The sequence below is a fragment of the Ambystoma mexicanum genome, chromosome 5p, assembly GCF_040938575.1.
Source record: "Ambystoma mexicanum isolate Mex_15411 chromosome 5p, UKY_AmexF1_1, whole genome shotgun sequence".
NCBI classification, from domain to species: domain Eukaryota; kingdom Metazoa; phylum Chordata; class Amphibia; order Caudata; family Ambystomatidae; genus Ambystoma; species Ambystoma mexicanum.
Window position 1 is genome coordinate 973846633 of NC_090930.1, and position 24204 is coordinate 973870836.

The window sequence follows — 24204 nt, forward strand, 5'->3', positions numbered from 1 at the left end:
GCTGCCACATAAAGTCCTTTTAAAGGTGGTAGAGAGGAGCTGAGAGGAATGTGTTGCCCTATTCTATGGGCGATATGATGAGAGTCTTGCTGTCAGGATCTCCTGTGGGTCTTGTGCAGAGGTAGCACAAACTCCTATCTCCCCGTAAGGTCTTGGCACCTGCACTTTAATTATAAACAGGGAACTGTCCGCAACCTACCCAGCAAAGAGAGTTAGGGTTCACTGGATTGCTATTGCTGCAAGAATTGAGGCATAAGAACACGACACAGGACAGGAAAGCACCAATATGAAGCGTTGGCAGAATAAGAGTCATCCAAATGGGCTCTGCAAGCAATACCCCTGATTAGGCCTTTTGTGATTCAATGCACCTGCATAGTGGGCTAGAAGCTGTGAAGGGCTGAACTGTTGCAAAAGTAATTGACTTAATGGAAATGTATGAACAACAGAAATTAGATTAAAGTTCACCTGAGTCACCAAGCGACTCACCAAGCAGAAGTTGGTGTAGAAGGGTAACAAACTACTGTTGCCCATCAATGCTGACCCTTATCTGACCATAGAGGGTGAAATAATACCCCACTCATGAGAGAAAAGGCACGGGTGGTTGCTGCTCATACTGACCAGGTCACGGTCACTATCTCCCGTGTTAGTATTAGCACTGTAGTACTACTGATTGTTGCTGGACATAAGTGTAACACTCAAACTGCACAGCATTTCCTTTATTGTATCACATTGGGCGCGTTATCCATGTATGTAAGTGGAAATTCCGGGCTGAATGCACCGCTTGATTGGTAACTTTTGAGTTACTTAAAATGTGTCCCAAAAAGACTAACTGTAGTACCATGACATTTGTTGGGACACAAATGTGTGGTTCAAGAATATTTTTTGAAATATATTTGATGTATTAGACATATTGCATGAAGGTAAGTAACTTAAAAGTTAGCAACAAAATGATGCATTCAACCAGAAATTTCTATTTACGTCCTTAACTTCATGTGATTACTACGCATTTTTTACTGTGCATCACCAAAATGCAAACGTTTTTGTTTTACCCCATTTCACTGCATATATATGCGGAGGAGACCCTGTGCAGCCCCCCCTCCATAACCGCTCAACTTTTATTATTAACTTTATCCGCCCGGGGGCGTGGCTACGAGGGCCATGTAGGAGGACGTGATCTGGAGGAGCTCCCAAGATCCTGAAATGATCCTGGTGAAATAGTGTATAACAACGTGCCTATGACTGCTGAAAACACACATGTCAATGTGTGAACGGTCTGACTGCGCTTGGTGAACTTTTGGAAGGCGTGGGAGGAACAGTGGTGGAGTTTTGTGCGAAAAAGATAAGGAGCGCCGGAGACGGAAGACGAAACAAAATGGCCGATCAACGACCGGAACAAAGGAAGGAGCAGGCCGCACGGTGGTCGGGCGATAGGAGCGAACTGTGTGCGCATTTGTAACTTGTGCAGAACGCAGGTCCTCTGGGTCATGTCTAATAGAACAGTGAGACCGAAGGCGAAGCAGCCCATGTTGGACGACTTCGCCAAGACGTCCCCTGGTCCGGAAAGTTCCAAGAGTAAGGATAAGTCGCCTACAGGCGGCATGCCTGCGACGGGTACTAACCAAGAGGTCCTGGCTGCGATTGCGGATTTGAAGGCGACCTGGGAGGCTAAGCTTGAACTGGCCGTAACTGAGCTGAAAACGGCATTGGACCTTAAGGTCGGTGAGGTGCAGGAGGAGGTGAATTTACTCCGGCAGGACGTCAGGTCCTTGGCGGAGCGCACAGAGACCCTCGAGAAAGAGATGAGCCCGAACACCGCGGATTGTGCCTCCCATAAGGCCGAATTGCATGCCCTGGTGCAGAGAGTGAGCAACTTGGAGAGCAGGGCTGAGGAGGCAGAAGGACGCGCCCGACGGAACAACATTCGCATCGTGGGCCTGCCAGAAGGATCGGAGGGCCACGATCCCACGGAGTTCATCGAATCTATGCTGTTGCAGGAGATACCCAGAGGAGCCTTATCTCAAGGATTCGCGGTGGAACTTGCGCATAGAGCTCTAACAAGGATGCCGCCGCCGGGAAACCAGCCTAGGCCAGTAATTGCTAAAATCCTTAATTACCGGGACCGGGAGAGGATACTAGAACACTTCCGCAAGGGAGGAACGATTACACAAGGAGCGGAAAACATAACGGCCTACCCGTACTATACCCTGACTGTGCAACGTAGCCGCATGAACTTTGGGACGGTAAAGCGGAGATTGAGAGAGGCGGGCCATAAATACATGTTGCTGTATCTGGCGAAATTGAAAGTTTTTCATAAACACAAAACTTTGTTTTTTGAGACTCCGGAGGATGCCATGGGATGGCTCGACGTGCAGGGATGTCCCCAGGAGCCTGACGTTCGGACGGGAAGAGGAGATGGAGGAGATAAGTAGTGCACGAGGAGGGTGCTACAAGATGGCGCGGAATAGATCTCTGGGACTTGATTATAGGCATTTGAGCGGCCCTAGGCAGAGAAGGTCAGACTGTTGCACAATATATTATGAGCACTGTGACTATTGTTGTATTTAGGGGAGCCTTGCAGAGCAGATCTCCTTACCCCACGTAGTAACTTTAGTTAAGTGGCCATTAGGGTGACTTCACCCTACTGAGCTCTGGGCATTGGTTGGTGCTTGCAGGGCTAGATGTGGGGGTGCCTGAGTTCCATGGATGGAGCAGAGCAGCAGTTGGGGAGTGTGGTGTTGGGGAAGGGATGGGTAGAGGGTGGGGGGGGAGTGGGGAGTTTGGGGTGTGTATAGTTATGGGGAGTTTGAGTTTGTACATGAGGCTACAAGAAAAAGCCAGAGGGCTGTATCTGTATCGCGTGGGCAGGTGGGATTTGCTGCACGGAAGGGGGGAGGATACTTATGATCTATGGGGGATCTTAAGATCGTAACGTGGAATGTCAGGGGACTCAATAGTTACTTAAAGAGGAACAAGGTCATGATGTATTTGAAAAGACAGAAGATTGATATTGCACTGTTGCAAGAGACACATCTGACTCGGCAAAAGTTGGAACTGGTGGGGAAGAAGTGGAGAGGTACTGTAGTGGGCTCTCCATATTCTGCCTACGCTAGGGGAGTGTTGGTCTGGGTGGCACCGCACGTTCCGCTCCAACTAACACAAGAGGTGGTGGATACGGAGGGGAGGATGGTCATATTGAAGGCACTGGTGGAGAATAGGGAGGTGTGCATTGTAAATACGTATGCCCCCAATCAAAATACGGCGGCATATTTTAGGACTCTGTGTACCAACCTGGGTGTGTGTGTGGGTGGGGCTATTTGGGGAGGGGATTTTAATTGTGTGCTGAACCCCAAGGTAGACAGATCTGATGATAAGATTGATAGGCCCACCCCAGCGGCCAGGGCATTGCAGACACTGCTCGACGACTTCAGGCTGGCAGATGTTTGGAGGCTGAAACATCCTAATGAGGAACAGTACTCGCATTACTCAGCCCCGCAACAACTGCATACAAGACTTGAATATTTTTTTGCCACGCCAGATGTGGTGATAGAGACCACCCAAATAGAATACAAAGCGAGGGTCCTGTCGGACCACTCGCCTCTGGTCCTGGGATGGCAGTACTGCCGCCCCAGAGCGCGGATACCGACGTGGCGCCTCAGGGCTGAGGCGCTCAAGGATCCGGTCTTCAGAGAGGATATCAGGGATGAGATCACACATTATTTCGAGGAGAACGCTGGCAGTGTGGATTCAGCTGGCACGCTCTGGGAAGCATTTAAGGTGGTACTGCGGGCTGCTGCCATTGCTAAATCAAAGGGCCTGCAGGATGGGGTCCTAACGGAGTTAGGGGAAGCTGAGGATGAACTGGAACGGGAACTCAATAGGGGAGGGGGGATGCAGAGCTAGTACTTAAACTACAGCAGCGGTGTGCAGAACTTTGGGAAAGGCTCTGCAACCTCAACTATAAGAAGTATGTTGAGAGACAGCATGCAGGTGGGGATAAAACATGCCGTCTCTTGGCGTGGTTATACAAGAGTGAAACCCCTAGGACAGCGATTAGGACGATAACCAGAGAGGATGGAGAGGTAGCGAACACCCAAGAAGGAGTCAATGAGGCATTCTTAGATTATTACAGGGCACTATATGAGGACAAAGGGGGGGGCAACCGAGAGGAAATAAGAGAAACTTTAAGAGATATGGGATTACCTAAGATTAGTGCCGAAGAAAGAGAGGAGCTGGATGCACCGATTACTTTGGAGGAATTGGAAGAGGTGGTGAGGCAGCTGCCCACCAGTAAGACCCCGGGTGAATTTTATAAAGCATATAGAGAGGAGGTACTCCCCCCCATGCTAGAAATGCTTAATGAATCGTTTGAGGTGGGCCGGCTGCCGGAATCGCTTAGAGAAGCGATAATAATACCGTACCCTAAGCCCAACAAACCAGGGCATAGCTGCGGCTCCTATAGGCCCTTGTCAATGCTGAACCAGGACGGCAAGATATTGACGGCGGTCCTGGCCAATAGGTTGCGGAGAGTTATTAGTAAATTGATACATCCGGACCAGACAGGTTATGTCCCCAACAGAAATATAACCCACAACCATAGGCGACTCCACCGGGTGATTGAATGGGGGAGCAAGAGCGAGGGTGAAATGGCGGTTGTGTCCCTAGATACAGTCAAAGCTTTCGACTCAGCCAGGTGGTCGTGGTTGCTGGAGGCCCTGAAGGAATATGGGATGGGGCCGGGCTATGTTAGGTGGGCGAAGTTGCTGTACAGTGAGCCGCTGGCTAGGGTACGTACAGGAGCGGTGATATCCGAGAGGTGGCAACTTAGCAGAGGCACCAGACAAGGGTGCCCCTGGTCCCCAATGTTATATATTCTGGCCCTGGAGCCCCTGGCAGTGTACCTTCGACAACAATATGACATGATAGGCATTGAGGTAGGGGGAGAGAAACACCTAATATCCCTGTATGCTGACGATTTGCTATTATATCTGAAATATCCGGAGGAAAATCTTCAATATATTCTGGAGGTAATGGAAAGGTATGCAGAACTGTCTGGCATAGCGGTGAGCCCCCAAAAATCGAGCATGTTCCCATTGGGTAGCTACAGGGGAACTCTTCCGGAGCGGTTGCCAGTTTTGCCGATACCATGGGCGGTTGGTTCCTTCCGCTACCTCGGAATAGATGTATATCACACGGTAGAGGAGGAACATTTGCACAACACTGAGGTGGCTGTGGGAAAAATCCATATAAGTATGAAGTTTTGGGAGAAGTTGACGTTGGTGATGATGGGACAGGGGGCGATGCTCAAAATGGTGGTCCTACCCAGGCTCTTACATTTTTTCAGCAATATTCCGTACATGATACCTAAGAAGTTTTTTGCCAAGCTGAATAGTATGTGCAGAGACTTCCTATGGCATGGCACTCGGAATAGAGTGGCGCTATGGAAGTTGCAGAATTTCTATGAAAAGGGGGGTATTAAGCTGCCTAATTTTGAGGCCTATTATGTAACTGGCCAGTTGCAATATGTGGTCAAATGGCTCTCTGATGAGGTAACTCCCGAATTTAGACTGTTTGGACAGGACTGCACTCTGTTTTACCTGAAGGAAATTATTTGGTTGCCTAGGTCAGAAATGAAGGAGCGCCCGGGTAGGATGTTGCTTGGGTGGAAGATGTGGCATAGAGTATGTCGAATGATGGAGGACCCGTGTTCCCCACAGGTGCCGTTGGTTGCTTTGGCAGGGGAAGACAAACAACTAAGGATGATAATCAGGACCTACTGGGAGTCGGTCGGGCTGGTTACATTGGGGGATGTCTGGCAAGAGGGGGCCATTAAGGATTTTGAAGGACTAGGGGAAGAGGCGGGCTTGCATAGGGGCCAGAATGTCACGTATCTAAGGCTGGTGCAGAATATTCGTAAAATCTGGCCTGAGACTGTATTGCCGGAGGAACCAGATGCCACTATGGGGACAATATATGACATATCAGAAGGAGGGCATGAGATCTCTAGATTGTATGAGATGGTGATGACCCGGGTTGGGAAGGAATTGACGCATTTGAGGTTGGATTGGGAAACAGAGGTGGGAGCACAGATGGAAGATGGGATGTGGGAGAGTGCTATGGGATACCACAAGAAGGTGTCAAGAAATGCCGGATTACAACAAATACAGTTGTACATAATGCACAGAGCTTACATGACCCCGATGAGAATATCGAAGTTCGTAAATGCGGGACGACAAGTGTGCCCAAAATGCGATAAGGAAGATGCTGATATGACATACATGTTTTGGTCTTGCCCAGTGATTGAGAGTTTCTGGGGAAAAGTGGCGCAAAAACTAGCGGACAAAGGAGTCACACTCACTATAGATATGGCCACGGCCTGCCTGTTGGGAGGGTTTTCCAGACCACGGAAACTTAAACATGTTGGGAAATTGAAGGACTTGGCATATGTGCTCGCAAAACGAAGGATTGCCATGGGATGGAAGCAGTGCCATAAGCCATGGGTGGAGGTATGGTGGCGGGATTTGCAGAAATGGGCGGAGGCTGAAACGGTGGTATGGCAGGAGGCATGTAGCAAGTGTGGGGAAGAAGAAGTGAGTACCCTGCTAGCATGGAGAGTATTAATAGCAGGACTGTTTGGACCAATAACAGATTCTGCAGTCTCAGAAGAAGGTGATACCCTGCCACACGCAGCAGATACGGAATGAGATGGACAAACAAGCTCTTGAGGGGGGAGGGATTGGGGGAGCAGTGGTTTTGACTAATTGATGTTCATGTGTTTGTTGCAAAAAGCGGTGCCAGTTTGGTTTGTATTGTTTGTTTGTTTTAAAAAAATAATAAAAACTTTATCCGCCCCCCATATATATGCAGTGAAATGGAGCTGTGGAAATTCAACATTTTGGGGTGCGCATTGATGCGGTGATGCCCTTTATGACACACAGTTTGAGTACAATGTTCTGGTTTAACGTGTGTGCAGCCTATTTTTGGGACCTCAGCTTAAAATTACAATATTTGCTAGTATTTATTTTTGAGTGTGTGGGGGTTAATACTTGTTGGGTACACATTATTAGGTTGACATTGTTGGATTAGGAAGAAAGATGTTCTTCCCTGGGGGTGGTGCAGGGGGAGGAGGGTTGGGGTGGTGTTGTGAAGAAGCTTGTATGCCCATGTCTCCATGGATAGATGTAACAGTGGTGGCTTTGTGCCTGGGGGCAAAGACACTGCTCCCTTGTAAAGAGATATAAGTTTGGATTCAAATTCAAAACTCAAAACATTCCTAGCAAGAAGCACAGTAATGCTACAACCAGAGACAGTCAGGGACATGCAGCTAGCAAGATGCAGTTGATTGCAGTGCAATGCTTGTGGGGTCATGTAGGGGTAGGTCCTGTGCAAAAACATGTTTCTTTTTCTGAACAGTGCCTAAAGGGCAAGACAAAGATAGCATAGGTTTGTTCTTTGGAGGTCGGTAGGGTTTAAGAGGTCTGGAATGGCTGCCTCTCAACTTTTGCGCAAACAGCATGGCCCCAAACTGACCGCGGTTTTGGGCCTGTGTACCGCCTCATACTTGCCAACCCTACTGATTTAGGCAGTAGGCTGGCTACTGCCTTTTAAGCAGTCCTACTGTCTACAGATTTGGGTGACAGATCCTACTGCTTTTTATAGTGGCAGGTAATTTATGTGAATCTAAGACAATTAATCTGTCTGTGCGGTGGGTGGATAAGTGATACATTTGAGTGATGGCATCAGATCAATCAACTGACCCAACAGCTACATGACTCTGCCCTGCACTCTTGCAGGGACAGACCTTAAGTGAACCACCAGTGAAGGCAAGTGGTAGAGCGTACCTCCATCACACAGCATCTGCGTATCAGACTGAGGAGAGTATCAGTCTCCATGTTGTTCAGTGTTCCACCTCCACTGCAGTAATAAATATGTACTACCCGGGCTGATGCTACAGAGGAGGGGCAATCCTTGCCTACCAGCTCTGTGTGATTACCTTCTTTGAAGGTGGGTAATTACATTTAGTGTTAACTTACCATTCCAAATTATACATTGTAAACATTTCAACATCTCTCCATGTTGTGCTGTTTGATGGGTTGTGCATTTTAGAATGCTCCAGTGGTGCCAACAATGTATGGTTTGTAATTTCCTGTGATGTCATTGTTATGCTAAGTATTATTTTTGAAACTTGAAAAATCCTACATCTTAGACATTTTGGTCAAAGAATGTTGGCAAGTATGCCGCCTGCCACGGGGGGCATGCAAGGCTGCATGGGGCGGGCCCACACGGAGGAAACACTAGCAGCTCCTTCAACTTCAATGCGCCACGTGTGTTAACTGTATAATTATTAAATTTATACAGTTAACACACGCGGCGTGTTAAATATGACGATTGCTCGTTCGTTCCCTCTAATTAAATCCTCCTCCCCAACACCCGATGCCAGCCCAGCCCGCACTACACCTTCCAGGGTGTCAGACAGGACATGGGGGTGGAGGACAGGCACTTCACTACTGTGACAATCTTTTGCTTAGACCCACGGCGTGTGAACGAGTAGCGCAGGTTTGTGTGGTGAGAAACCGTGCTGCACAAACTCCCTCTTCCCCCCCGCTCGGCACCATCAGCAGTTTATGCAGCTTTAAAGGTGCCAGACAGGAAATCCGGGGAAGTGTTACAATTGATCGCATGCAAATTAATTAACAAGTGGGACGAATTAAGGGGCTTGCTGGCTTTTCCTAAATTCTAAATATTGACTAAGCAGGCAGCATTGCATTGCTGTGGCACCGCTGCACGAAAACACACCTGCCTGTGGCTACTTTGACTTGACTTACCTTACTTAGTAGGCTGAGTAAGTGTGAGGTCTCCCCTCAGGACTCCAGTATAGGAGGTTGAGTCGGCGGAGTCACACTTCTCTCATGCTGTCAGTAGTCCGAAGCACGCGTTGCTGCCTGGCTAATGGCTTCTGAATCTGAGGCTGCCCACTCGCAGGGGCACGTGCAGTATGCCGCCCTGGGCACGTGACGCTCCAAAAGCGCAGGCGGCAGGCACGGGGGGAGAGGGAACGCATGAGCGAGCTGCCCTGCGGGCAGCAGAGTTAATAATCTTGTTTGTTTACCATTACCAATACCCAGGCCGCAGCGCTGCTGCTGACTGTCTGAACTCAGTGGCGTAACACAAAATGTGGGCCCCCCTCTGTGAGCCATGCTGAGGGGGCCCCCCATCTCGGAAACAAATTATGGATCCTGCCACACATTGGGCCGGCCTAGATTATCACGTTTGCACAATACGCACAAACGTGCTGCTGAAGGGGTATGCCGCACACTGTACTAGGAGAAATATATAAATATGTGTTTTAATACAATAAACAGCACACTTTCTGAGAAAAATTGGCTAAAAAGTCACAGTGTTTGCAATTGGTTTGTAGAGTAATGCCAAACTAATACATGCAAGTCACCCACAGTGCACAAGAACATGAATGCGTAGCTATTAAAAGTTCCATGTCACATTGAAAACATGTCCCACTGGCTGCACAATGTAGACCAGTGTAGACACATGATAACGTTACAGTAAAGCATGCCAGGCCACATTTAGACAAACCTAGACTGGTTGCACCAAAATGCTAGTCAAAGCAATAACACTCATCAAGAAGAGAGCACACATTCAAGCCTGGGTCTCTGCGGCCTCTAACAACACAGCCAAACTCTTTAAAATCTGCAAAGAACTGGTCAATCCTGTTGTGGTCGCCACCCCTCCTGTTCCCTCCCAGGTTCTCTGTATAGCTCCGGCCTCTCACGTCTCTGCTAAAACTCAGGACATGCTGTCTTCTATCTCCTCTTCCTCTCCCTCTCTCTGCCCCCCTTTGGCCATCTCTACTTCTCCTCCACCTTTGTCCTCTTTCTCTCTGACAACACCTGACAAGGTTTCTAGACAAGTCTGGTCTATGAAAGTGTCATCCAAACAGGTGCTCCCCTGCTCCTCTAGAACCATCAAGGACCATATTGACACCCTCGCTCCAGCCTTGGCCGATTTATGAAATCACTCTTTCACCACTGGAACGTTCCCCTCTCCCGATAAATACTCCCTTATGCACCAACTCCTCAAGAAGCTGTCTGCCGATCCCAGCTGCCCGGCAAACTATTGCCCAATCTCATCACCCCTTTCCTGGGCAAACTCTTGGAAAAGCTGGCCATCTCCCAGCTTACTCTCCACACTGAATCTGTTGGTTGTCTCCATGACCATCAGTCTGGCTGTAGAGCTGCAGAGGCGCGGAAACTGCTCTGCTGAACACCCGTGAAGATCTGCTCTCTAACCTTGAAACCAGCATTCCTTCTGTCCTAATCCTCCTTGATTTTTCCTCTGCTTTCGACACAGTCAACCACGCCATCCTGATCAAGCAACTACGTGAGAACCTGGGCATCACGGATCAGGCCCTGGATTGGCCGACCTCCTTCCTCATGGACTGCCCCTCCAGGTCCAACTTGGTCCCTTTCTATCTGCCACCTCTCTCTCTACCTGTGGCGTTCCCCAGGGCTCTATCCTCTCACACAGGTTTTTCAACCTTAACTTGGCCCCATATGCCCACCTGATCTCTACCTTCTCCTCTAACCTTCAGTGTTATGCGGTTGACACTCAGCTTTCCTTCAGGATCCTCTCCTCTCTCACTCATTCCTGACTGTCTATCCGCGATTCAGGACTGGTGCGCCTCCAGCGATCTCTGCCTTAATGCCAGTAAGACGGAGATCATTCTCATTGGGACCCCTGCACCTGCTTTCCCTCTTTCACTCTGGCCGCCCACCTTGGGCCCTCTTCCTTCACCTTCCTTCGAGGCACAAAACCTCTCTCTTTCTCTCCTCACATCTCGGACGTCGCCAAGAATTCCCACTACCAGCTGCTCCTCCTCAAAGGGACTCTTCCCTTTCTCACTTTCCCCCAGAAGCTCACTGTCTCCAGAGCCCTGTTTCGCTCTAGGCTGGCCTACTGCAACAACCTCTTTCTCAATCAGCCTTCCTCTACTCTCCGACCTCTACAACTAATCCAGAACAGGACTGAGAGACTTATCCTTGGCCTCAAACTGAGGGATTGTATCTTTCCAGCCCTGAAATCTCTCCACTGGCTCCTGGTGGCTGCACGAATCAAGTTCAAGACCCTTTGCACAGGGCTTTCTGAGGCCGGAGCGCACACTACATCCAACGCTCTCTTCCAAAAATACCTTCCTTCTCGAGCTCTTCCCCCCAGATACCTCCAGCTCTCTAAGGGTTAGACGCTTCTCCAGGCAGTGAGTTTGGGCTACACCTCTTTCCTTTGCAGGTGCCTCCCATACTTGAGCGGACAAAATGAAGTTCCAGAAGCAGCTCAAAACTTTGCTCTTCTCCTCTCCTTTCTCTCTCTCCCTCCCCTGCTGACCTACCTGACCTACCCGTCTGCTGTACCGACTGGTTGTTTGGCTACCCTCAGAGTCTCACCTAGTCCAGGCTCTTTCTTGATCAGTCACCCTTGCACTGCCTCCAGGCATAACATGCACAAAGGGGCTGTAACTGTAACCCTACAGTCCCTTTTTCACCTTGCACTACCCAGAGCCGCACTGCACCCACTCAGAGCATTTCTGCCCTGTTTTCCCCTCCCCTCTTCCTTGCACTCCCCCTCCAATTTCTCGTTCTTGCACTTGCACAATCTGAATGACACAAGGCCTAGTAAAATTGTTTGTCTTGTTCTCCCTCTATCTTCCTTCCCTTGTCTTGTTTTGCCTAGAAACACATATGTACAGGCCTTTTATAAATGACTTATATCATACTCCCCAGCATGATACAAACTCTTACCTACTGCTACGGTGACCAGACCTCCAAAACCCCTGTACATAAACCTACACAACTCAAAATGTACACACGATTTCGAGGAAAATAACCCTTTGCACTGCTTATAATTATGCTGCATTAAGGTATGCTCTAAACCTGTACTTTGGCCTCGCCCTACATGATCCTGTGCATTTTTACCCCACTCAGAGTGCTACGTAGTCCCCTGACCTACCAGGTCCTCATGCATCATTGTTCTAATGGACTAGATATCTGCAGCACTGGGCCTAAATTCTCAATGCCTTAACTCCTGTACCTCCGACTGAAATGCACCATTGTTACGTAATCCTGCCTTATCAAGCATAGGGCTACCCAGCCTCTTACCTTCTGGTTACAGCAACCCTATCAGCCATTTTAACAGGTATACACCCCCGTCCGTATACTCCTCAGCCATTGTTGAGACTAGACTGTTCATACTGCACATTCTGTGAGCCCTCAGCAAAGTTGAATCTGCATTTTCTGTGCGCCCCTAGCAAAGTTTAATCTGCATTTTCTGTGCGCCTTTAGCAAAGTTGAATATGCATTATTTGTGCACCTTTAGCAAAGTTGAATCTGCATTATTTGTGCGCTTTTAGCAAAGTTGAATCTGCATTATTTGTGAGCCCCTAGCAAAGTTGAATCTGCATTTTCTGTGCGCCTTTTGCAAAGTTGAATCTGCATTATTTGTGAGCTCCTAGCAAAGTTGAATCTGCATTTTCTGTGCGCCTTTAGCAAAGTTGAATCTGCATTATTTGTGCGCCTTTAGCAAAGTTTAATCTGCATTATTTGTGCGCCTTTAACAAAGTTGAATCTGCATTATTTGTGAGCCCCTAGCAAAGTTGAATCTGCATTTTCTGTGAGCCTTTAGCAAGTTGAATCTGTATTATTTGTGAGACTTTAGCAAAGTTGAATCTGCATTTTTTGTGAGCCACTAGCGAAGTGAAGCTGTCTATCTCACAAACATACAGTTAAAATCGAATTCACTTATATCGCTACCCTCTAGCCAAACCGAATTTGCCTATTTGTGTGCGCCCGCAAATGCTAATTGCGCACTCGCAACAAAACCATGCTCACTTGGTTCACGCTCATCATGTTCCCCTTTTGTGTCTTGCACGATAATGTACCTTGCAGCAATAATAATTATATATCCTTCAGTAATGGTTTAGCCAAACTTGGATGCCTAAGACACCACCCCATCCCTTGCCCCACACCATTCATGCCCACCATGGCACCCTTCCCCACAGTGACCATCCTCACCACTCTGGCAGTTAAGACCCTAACCAAGACTATCCTTGATGAATCCCCATGCCACCTCGGTCCAAACGCTCCACTCCTGATAGAGGGTGACCTCACAAGTATCAAGCCCAACTACCCTAAACCCAGTGCTAAACCCACTACTAAGCCACCAGGTAACCCACTTACAGTCAACCCTGACCTTACTACCCGCAACAACAGACTAGGCACCAGACTCCCCGGAACGCTCAGCAAGTCTTCTGCAACAAGATTAAGGCCAACAATAAGGACACCGCCTCTAACAAGCCCAAATCCTCCCACTTAAAAGGTGCCCTACTTATGTCAGGTCACTTGTTGCTCACCCCACATAAATTGCCGACATCATCCTATCTGACGATTTGGATTTCTTTGCCTTAACAGAAACATGGCTACATGAGGCAGCAGGACCCTATCTAACCCTAGCTGCTCCCGACAATTACTCCATCCTCAGAGCTGACAGACCGAATGCTTGAGGAAGAGGTGTAGCTATCATCTTTAAATCCTCACTAGACCTCAGATCAGTTACCTCCTCTCCACTTAATTCTTGTGAGCACCTTACTATTAATTTACAAACCACCCCTAAGAGCACGACCACCATGCATTTAGTATACAGACCCCCAGGTCTGCCTGGAACCATCGAGGAAGACATCACCTCCCTAATAGCTGAGAACTCTAAACCTTCAGCACAAAATATCATCCTTGGAGACTTTAACCTTGGGTAGAATGACCCCAATGTCACCCCAGCTTCTTCCCTGGCTAACGCTCTAGCGGAACATGGCTTCACACAATTCAGCTCTCAACCCGCTCATCAGAAAGGCAGAATCATTGATTGGGTAGCAGCTCTCAATTGTAACCTCACTTGCAAAGCCCCCCAACCTCTTGCATGGACTGACCACCACCTTATCTCTTTTGATATCAATATCAACAACTTAGCTCCTAAACAGCGCCACCCTGCACCAGCCTGTCCAATTAGGAATAAGCGTAAAATTACTGCTGAAGCCCTCTTCCCTTTGGTCCTTCGCACTCTCAATGCTCACCCAGCCACTGCTGACCTTAATTCACTGGTTTACATTTACAACGACTCCATGGCTACCGCCATCGATACTATCGCCTCACTAAAACTGCGTAAAGGCAAACCCAGAGCTCACTTGAACTCTTGGTACACCCCTGAACTCAAAATACTGTGGAAAAAGAAAGCTAAGCTTGAAATACTATGGAAAATGACACATTCAGCTGAAAACAAAACCAATCTTACGTCTATTTCCTCCCTATACAAAAACGAGATAATTCGTATCAAGAAAGAAGCTTAGAATGTTAGAATAAATCAGGCAGGATCCTGTAATAAAAAACTTTTCACTATCCTAAAGGAATTAGAAAATCCCAACCCACCCTCTGATACTTGCTCGAAAGACAAACCTTGGTGCACCAGTATCCAGAATGCCCTTGCCAACAAAATCACAGGGCTCCAAACCAAAATTGAGGTTAAACGACAACAACTTGATCCACCAGGGGGCGCAGAGATGTGCTAACGCATCTCAGCTCGTCTCCTCCGAAGGGCATCGTTTGTGAGACCTGAGCCCCCCCTGACACCCCCAGAGTGAGGAGCAAATATCATCCCCACCCTTCTGAGAGTGCTGGGCACCTTATGCCCAAAGTTGAACCCCCGACATGGAGCCGTCTCGGAGCTACAAGCCTTTGAGATCAGAGGGATAGAGGCCCCTCCTTCCTGTGGCGCCGCGGCTCCGCGCGAAACTACTGCGGGCCCGGGCTTGAGTGTGGCCTGTGGATCGGCTGGGCGGCCCCGGCTGGCGGCTCCCCCCTCCTCCCTCGAATACGGCGGTAGTGGCAGCGTGCATCCGGGGGGTGGCTAGGGCTCCCCGGCACCCTTTAGGGAGCCGCAGCGGATCTCCGGACTGCTGAGATTGGAGACCTGAGGAGGCGCCGTAGTGTCACTGCACAGTTGGAGGCCTTCCCGTGGCCCAAAGAACGCAGAGGAGGGCGGAGAGAGAGAGCCCCCGCTGGAGTGTGCAGCGCCCTGTGTGGTCGCGTGGCGAGAACGGGTGTACCAGGTGTCGGTGTCGGGAGCTCACGGGAGGCAGGCGGGGCCTCTCATCGGCCCGCACAAGTGGCACACGGACTCCCTCTGGCTGTGTGACAACTCGGTGCAGACGAGGTAAGGGGGTGCCGGCGGGGCCTGGACGGCTCCCCGGGGGTTGCTGGAGACACGGGCAGAGGCGGGAGTGCAGTTGGAGAGAGCCCCCTGCACATATTGACGCCCCGGAGGGGCTTTTGACAACAGGGTGTCCCCCAAGACCCACGGGACCCAGGCAGACAAAGCGAACGTACGGGGCCCCATTGGGAGAGGCCGGCACCGGCGGGCCGCATTGGGGTGCAGGCACAGGGGCCCCGGGACTAGTCCATCCGGCGCTCAGCCACTGGGCTAACAAGCATTTGGCGGGAGGGGACGCCTCTGGGGGCCGGACCCGCCGCCGGTACTGCATCAAATTGGTGGGGGTCACCCAAGAGGAGTGACGTGACGAGTCTCCATAAGTGCCCCGGAGGTCTTGTCCATCGCTTCGGCAGGAGTGAAGACGTGTGGATTGGAGGGTGAAGGGCGAGGCGGGAGCCCTGTGGGGTAGAGACCTACACCTACGAGGGTGAGATTGTCGGTGATTCAGACCGCCATCGCTGGGTCTTCGACCCTTGCCCCTTCTGTGAGATCGGCCCAGGCTCCTTGTGGTGCCGACTGGGATCTTGATAGCAGGACTCTTTGGGCACAAGCTTTCAGGGGCGGCCCCCACGGGGCAGGGATGCTCGGGGGGGTCTATGAACTGGAAGGAGTCCCTACAGAAATTCCGCCACCAACCCCCTGGCCCCCTGAAACCCCTTGAGATGGCGGCCCAGACGCTGCAGGAATCTACTGACACCAGCACAGTCACCAAGGGCATGGCGGCCCTCCTGGAGGAAATTAGAGGCTTTAGGGCGGATATTGCTCTGCGACTAGACTCCTTGGATAAGAAAGTTGACAATAGTGACAACAGGGTTCAGGCGCTAGAGAACAATACAGCTTCAAACGACATCTTTGAGACACAATTTGGCATGCGCCTGGCGGAGCTCGAAAGGAGGGAAGAGAAATGCTCCCTAATACTGCATGATTTGGAGAATAGGGAACGCCGCTGCAACCTGCGTTTCCTAGGTTCCCCGGAGCACGAAGGTGAAACGCAAGCGGACATTATCAAAGCTGTCAACACAGTAGTAGGATCGCTCTTCGAAGGGGCCAACACTAACGAACCAACCATTGACAGGGCCCATAGAGCGGGCACATCCTTCAGAGGCCCCAGGTCCGTTCTCGTTCGCTTTCATTATTTTGCCGAGAAAAGCAAGATTCTTGAACTGGCTCGCAAGAAAGGCCCAGTGGAGTGGGAGGGGGACCAGATCTCGGTGTATCAGGATCTGTCAGCCTTCACCCTTGCAAGACGTCGCCTTTGCTCCCCGCTGACGAAGATGCTCCAGACCAGGGGGGTCCAATACTGGTGGGGGTACCCATTCTCACTTTCTTTTGAGTTTGAGGGCTATAAGTATGCCCTGGTCACGGAGGACGATATTCACAGGGTGTCAGGCAAATTTATTTATTTATTTATTTATTACATTTATATAGCGCGCAGGCAGTCCAAGGGCATTGTGGCGCTGTTACTTGTAAGGGAACTTAGTTACAGGTACAGGTATAGGTTGTGCCTTGGGTTACAGAGAGGCAGGATCCTGTGTCAAGCGATAAGGAGAGTCATATAACAGGGTACATCATTCATCATAGTATATCATACATGTTAGTCATTGAAGTTTAGACATGAGAGGTTGGTTAGGTGAACAGGGTAGTTTTCATGGCTTTGCGGAAATTAGTCAGTGAGGGTTCCGCTCGCAGAGAGGTGGGGAGGGTGTTCCAATGTAGTGCGGCAAGGTAGAGGAAGCTGGCGCCACCAGCTCTAGCTCTTTTTACCCTGGGCACGGAGAGCATATTGGCATAGGGTGTCCTGGTGGGTCTTGTGGACGCGACTGGGTGGATTCTCTGGGATAGGTACGCTGGGGCTGAGAGATGGACACATTTGTGGGTGATGCTTAGCGCCTTGAATATAATTCTTTCCTTAATGGGGAGCCAATGGGATGCTTTTCTAGCAGCAGTGATGTGCTCCCTCTTGGCAATGCCTTGTGCAGCGCGCAGGGCGCTGTTTTGAATTACTTGCAACTTTTCGAGGTTTTTGTTGGATGTCCCTAGGAAGAGAACATTATACTCTAGCCGGGAACCTGTTATGGCTCTCGCTATGTTGGTGCAGGTGTCTTTTGATAGAAAAGGCCTGATTGCGTTGAGGAGTTTTGCATGGTAAGCCGCAGAGGAGGCGATTGCGTTTACTTGTCTGGTCATAGATAGGTTGGAGTCTAGATAGACGCCTAGCGTTTTTACCGTGTCTAGTACAGGGATTCTGATTGAGTCAATGGTAAAGTAGCTAAACTGGGAGTCAAGTTCTTGAGGGTGTCAGGGGATCCTACGAGTTGGAGCTCAGTTTTGTCGGAGTTAAGGCATAGTTCGTTGATAGCCATCCACATTTGGATAGTGTTATATATGTTGTTAAGAGTTGCACAGTCAGTGTCATAGTTACCTGTTAGTGTAAGGAGGATCTGAGTGTCGTCAGCGTAGCTGGTGTAGGAGATGCCCATGGCGTCAAGGATGAGGAAGAGGGGGCGAGTAAAGATGTTATATAAGGTCGGGAAGAGGCAGGAGCCTTGGGGCACACCACATAGCATGATGGTGGGTGACGCAGTGGCTAGTTCAGAGAAGACCTGCATGGTTCTGCCTTGGAGGAAGGAGGTGATCCAAGTGGTAGCATCTTGGGAGAAGTTGGCTGTGGAGGTGAGGTGATGGCAGAGGATGTCATGATCTACAAGATCGAAAGCTGCAGAGAGATCGAGGAGAAGGAGCAGGACAGGTTTGCCTTGGTCGCTAGCGTCATCCATTTGGTTTTTGAGGTCGAGTAGGGCGGTCTCTGTCCCGTGCCTAGGCCGAAAGCCGGATTGTCTCAGTCCTAAGAGGTTATGCTCTTCGAGGAAGTGCTGGACCTGTAGGTAGGCTGCCTTGTCTAGAATCTTGTGGAGGAATGGGACTGTGGTAATAGGGCGGTAGTTGTTGGGGGAGGTGGGGTCAAGTGTAGGTTTTTTTATGAGAGGTCGGACCCATGCTTCCTTGAGGCATGAAGGGACTCTCCCTGTGGTGAAGGAGGCATTGACGAAGGCTGCTAGGAAAGGAGCAAGGGTGTCTGCGCAGTCTTTGATGATGGAAGCGGGGCGAACTTTTGGACAATCCAAATATGGAGATGGGAGAGCAGGATTGTGAGAGAGCCCCGACAGGCCCGAAAGGGAACAAGGCTCCAAGGGAAAGGCGCAGAGTTCGAGGCCAAAGGAAATTTAGGAGAGTGGCCCCAGCATCCCCGGAACTTCCGAATATTTGAGGGGGCTCCTGATGTTCAATGAATAAGCCTGTGCCTGACTCTGTGAATGGAGGGGGGCTGTAACTGTTCGTATTCTGCATGAATCTTGGGGGTAGGGGGGCCTCGAGTTGTTGTTTATGAAGAATTAATGAGCCCGGAGGAAGGAGACAATGGTGGCCTGGCCTGGCGATAGGATGAAGCCATGGAACTGCCAGGCGATCAGAGGGGAGGAGGGAGGAGGGGGTGAAGCGTGGGAGTTGGTTTTCTGGGGTTACAGTTATAGCGCGCCAAGTTTTCTGGTCTTTTTTGCATCCCTGGGGCTGTCTAGAGCCATTATCGGGGTGCGAAAGCACTGTGGGAGTAACAACACTTGCTGTTCTAAGAGGGGAGCTATGAGCCTTTACCTGTGTTTTAATGGATGATTTGCTCCAATTCTTGACAGTGGGGTCATTAAATGTACGCGGGCTCAACTCGCCTACCAAGAGATCGCTAATGGTGAGGGAATTTGCAGGGCTCCGGCTTCACTTCCTCTTTGTACAGGAAACTCATTGGGTTCGGGGTAAGGAACCTAAGCTCAAGGCCAAATCCATTGACCAGATGTTCACAGCGTCTTCCCAGGCAAAGAAGCGAGGTGTAGCTTTATTGGTTTCCCCCGGGGCCCATTTTGCATTTAAAGCTTTGAGATCAGATCCGGATGGACGATTTCTCATGGTTAAGGGGGAAGTGCGGGCCGGTTGTTTACTTTGGTTTGCATATACGCATCGAACGAAGCGGAGGACACCTTCTGGGTGGGAATGAAAGAGATAATAATGTCATTTTCTGAGACCCTACTGGTGGGTGGGGATTTCAATATGGTTCTCTGCCCCGAGAGGGATAGGAAGTCTGCTAATCCCTGCGCTAACATTCGTCTCCACAAGAAACTGGCGGCGGCCTTTCAGGAAATGAACGAGGAACTGGGCTTGTGTGACACGTGTACCTCCGAGCGGGGCCGGAATCTCGATTACACTTTCTACCCAAGGCCACATGATGCTTTCTCTCGTATAGATTACATTTTGGTTGACTCCTCGCTGCAGGGAGAGGTCTCGAATTCGGGAGTGGAGATCGTCCCTTGGACGGATCACCATATGGTAAAGATTAGGTTGGGTCTTCCCCCGGCCCCGGCATCTGGATCCCGGTGGAGGTGCAACGACCTCCTCCTGCAAGACAAGGAGGTACGCCAATCCCTCCTAGTAGCCATAGAGGACTATTTCTCCCTCAATGATAACGGGGAGGTTGTTACTATGGGAGTATGGGAGGCATTCAAGGCAACTATTAGAGGCACCCTTATTGGTATAGGGTCTGGGAAAAAAAGGGAGAGAGGCCGCGAGGAGGAATTGTTAAGGGAAAAGATAGAGGCTATTCAACCGGGGGGGGGAGTTGAAAACACAAATGTTTCCCGGGAAATGGGAGGAATTACAGAGGTTGCGATCTAAGTTGGCGGACCTCCTGGTGGGACAAACAGAGAGGAAGCTCTCTTTTCTGAAACAGAAATATATGGAAAAGGGGGAAAAGGCGGATAAGATACTGGCCTTGAGGCTTCGTGAGCTCAGGAATAGCAGGAGGGTGAACTCCATCCACACTCCGGATGGGGACTCGACCGTGAGGGATAGCAAGATAGGGGAACAATTTATGAATAATTATGAAAATATTATGAAAAACTGTATTGCTTGGAATATATGGGTGATGGGAATGAAGTTGACAGCTTCCTAGACTCCCTCCCGATCCCAGGCCTTCTTCCCGACAAAGCTGATTCTCTGGAGCACCCCATATCCCCGCAAGAAATAATAGACACCATATCTTCATTGAAGAGCGGCAGTGCTCCGGGGGACGATGGTTATACAGTTAAGTTTTATAAGACCTATCGGTCCACGCTAGCCCCGTTTATGGCCAAGATGTTCAATGCTGCGCTGGACCAGGGCTCCCTCCCACCCACGATGATGTCTGCTTTGATCGTAGACCTGCCCAAAGAGGGAAAGGATCCCTCCTACTGCCAATCATATCGCCCCATATCCCTCCTCAACAACAATGTCAAAATATTGGCCTAGTGCATGGGGATCAAGTGGGCTTCATCCCGAGCCACCAGGGATCAGATAACATAAGAAAAACTCTTGATCTCATGCATGAGGCATCCAGACACGGGCTGGAGGGTTACCTTCTCTCACTAGACTCAGAAAAGGCCTTCGACTGCGTCGAGTGGCCATACATGGAAAGGGTTCTCCGAAAGATGGGTTTGGGAGATACATTTTGTGGGTGGGTCGCAGCATTATATAATGGCCCCTCAGCGAGAGTATTGGTCAACGGAGGCACTTCGGAACCTTTCTCCCTTTCTAGGGGCACCCGACAGGGATGTCCCCTGTCACCCCTTCTGTATGCTTTGGCAATGCAGCCCCTGGCCATAGCGGTTAGGAATGATCCGGAAATCACGGGAATAAGGTGTGGCGACTGTGACTTTAAACTCTCCCTATTTGCAGACGATATTCTGGGTTACCTAACAAACCTTCAAGACTCCTAACCCAGTTATTCGATCTTGTACACTACTTCGGCTCCTTCTGAGGGCTGAAGGTAAACACGTCCAAATCAAGCATCATGCCCATGGGTCCGGGGGATCGAGACATCGGGGGTGACACCGACATACTGGGGGTGAGAATAGAGCGGGAGTCCTAGTATTTGGGCACCACCATTCCCAGAGATTTATCCCAACTTTACCAATGCAATTTCCCGGGGATCGTGGCCCAGGTTAGCAGCGACCTCAGACGGTGGGCACCCCTTACACTTTCCTGGCTTGGGGGCATGGTCACGGTGAAGATGAATATCTTGCCCTGCCTCCTTTACCTTTTTGCAGTGCTCCCCGTGTTGATTCCCGAGGCCTTCTTCGAGGCACTTCAGTCCCGGGTCCTCCATTTCATTTGGAACGGTAAAAGGACGAGAGTAAAAACGTCCACCCTGACCCTCCCAAAGCTTCAGGGCGGATTCGGTCTCCCCGACTTTAGGCTTTACTATAAAGCAGCTCAGCTCTGGGTGATGCTAGAGCATGTGAGGGACGACATGGGAACATATTGGACCTATATTGAGGACATTTATGCCCACCCGAAAAAAGTAAGAGACCTTTTGTGGGCTCCCCCTAAAGCTCTCCCCTCTCAGCTCAGAACACACCCTACCCTGGCGGCCCTGTGGGCAGCTTGGAAGCCCAACAAAGTTAATAAACAATTGTCTTCTTGGCCGTCCCCCTTGACTTTGCTCTGGGGCCCCCCCATCGACCTGGGCTCCAGGGGCTTCCAAGACACCCAGTCCTGGTCAGATATGGGCTTGAAGAGGGTCTCTCAGCTTTTTCGGGAAGAGGGCTTCATAGAATATGACAAATTGATCGAAGCATTGGAAGATAGCCCTCCCTCGGTCTTCGAATACTTACGCTTAAAGAAGATTTTGACCCATCCTCTGTGGGCCGACCAATTTAAACGCCCCCTCACTCCCTTTGAAAATATCTTGGCCAAAAGTACATCCCGGAAGGGCTCCCTATCTATGTTCTATAGCGTTTTGATAATGGCAGACCTAGAGGGTAGACAATCCTTCAAAAACGTATGGGAAGAAAGGCTGGGCATGCCACTGGATGACCATACTTGGAGGGCAATCTTTAAATGTATCTTTACGGGATCTCTATATACCGCTGCCATGGAACACAGCTTCAAAATTCTCCATTCATGGCACCGCCCTCCGGCCACGTTGTCCAAGATGTTTAGGGATGTGTCCCCCTCTTGCCCTAGGGGTTGTCATCAACGGGGCACTTGGATTCACATGTGGTGGGGCTGCCCGGTTATACAGGTTTACTGGTCGAATTACTCAGTTGGATTAAGGATATCGAGGGGTTTTGCCCGTCCCTACTACCGTTGGAAATCCTCCTGGGCATTCCCATGCCGGAGACAGAATTGAATGCATTTCCCAAGGTCATCAGGGCCATGCTGAGAGCGGGGAGACTAGCACTCGCCCAAAAATGGAAAAGCGCCTCGGCTCCGTCCAAGGAGGAATGGCTCTGTAAACTTAGGTCGATTTTTATATATGAAAAGCTCACTGCAATAACGAACGACACTATGTCGGACTTTGTACAAGAATGGCCGCAGTTCTTCTCCATGAGGATTGTAATTCTATGTGTTTGTAGAATGTATACTAAGCTGCTTCAATATTGTGCCCATCTTCATGTCCCCCAGGGACCCGGTTTGTTTCCTAATCAGTTGACTCTCTGACAGACCCCACTGTCTCAAGTGGTACGCTTAATAATCAAGTGGTAAGCAAGTGTTCTCCCCAAAGTTATTATAGTTTGCAATTCCTCAAAACTTGGTATGTTGAATTATTGTGGGGGTGGGGCGGGAGGCGGGAATTGGGGAAGGGAGTTAATACTAAAAATACCGACAACCTGGTTCATTTTGATGTTTTTGCTGGCTGGGTTGGCTTTCACACCCAACCTTATATGTGTGTTGTCAATAAAAATAAAGTTAAAAAAAAAAACAACAACTTACCAGTAGCAAGCCCACTAGCCCTAGTACACCACCGCCCTCAGATACAAACTTAGGCTTCATGTTCAAAAAGGCAACTATACCAGAAGTCCAAAAAATCATAACCTCTTTAAAACCTAACTGCAAAGGGGATAGCTGCCCCGCCCAGATTATAAAAGATGCAGCAAGAGAGCTCTCCCCCTTTATCACTAAACTAATAAATCTCTCATTCTCCTCTAATTCAGTACCCAGCAATCTGAAACAATATTGGGTCCTCCCACTCCTAAAAAAACAATCACTACACCCAGCTATTCCCACTAATTACAGACCCATCACCACGGTTCCATTCTTGCTAAAAATTCTTGATAGAGTGGCCTACCTGCAAATTCAGGATTACCTAGAGACTAACCAACTGCTAGGAATACGTCAATCCGGCTTTCGACCTCAACACGGAACAGAAACTGCCCTTGTTGACCTCAAAAGTCAGATTGATGATATTAAAGATAAAGGTAACACCGCCATCCTACTCCTTCTAGACCTCTCAGCAGCCTTCGACCTGGTCGACCATAAAATTCTCTGCAACCACCTCTCGTCAGCTGCTCACTTCTCCTCCTCTGCTGTCATGTGGATACAATCATTCTTGGCTAATAGAACCATGAGGGTTTTTTCCTCAATGGCAGCAGCGGACCCCATCCCTATCACCTGTGGTGTTCCACAAGGTTCCTGTGTCTCCCCCACTCTGTATAACATATTCACAAAGCCCCTCTTTGACAAACTAGACCATCTGGGTGTCACCTACACCAATTACGCAGATGACACCTAGATACTTCTCACCATCTCAGGTAACTATAACACCGACGTCACCCGGATCAATTAATTCTTTTCCATCATTCAGGCATGGATGGTCACAAACGGCCTCTGCCTGAATGATGAGAAAACTAAGCTTCTCCTTATCGGCTCACCTAATAACCTGCTGAAATTTAGCCCCGATTATAATAACATCATCATCGATGGTAACACAATTCCCATTGTTAAAAATGTGAAAACCCTTGGTTTTTATCTCAACGTCAACACCAACCTATCCAAACAAGTCAATATGACTGTATCTGC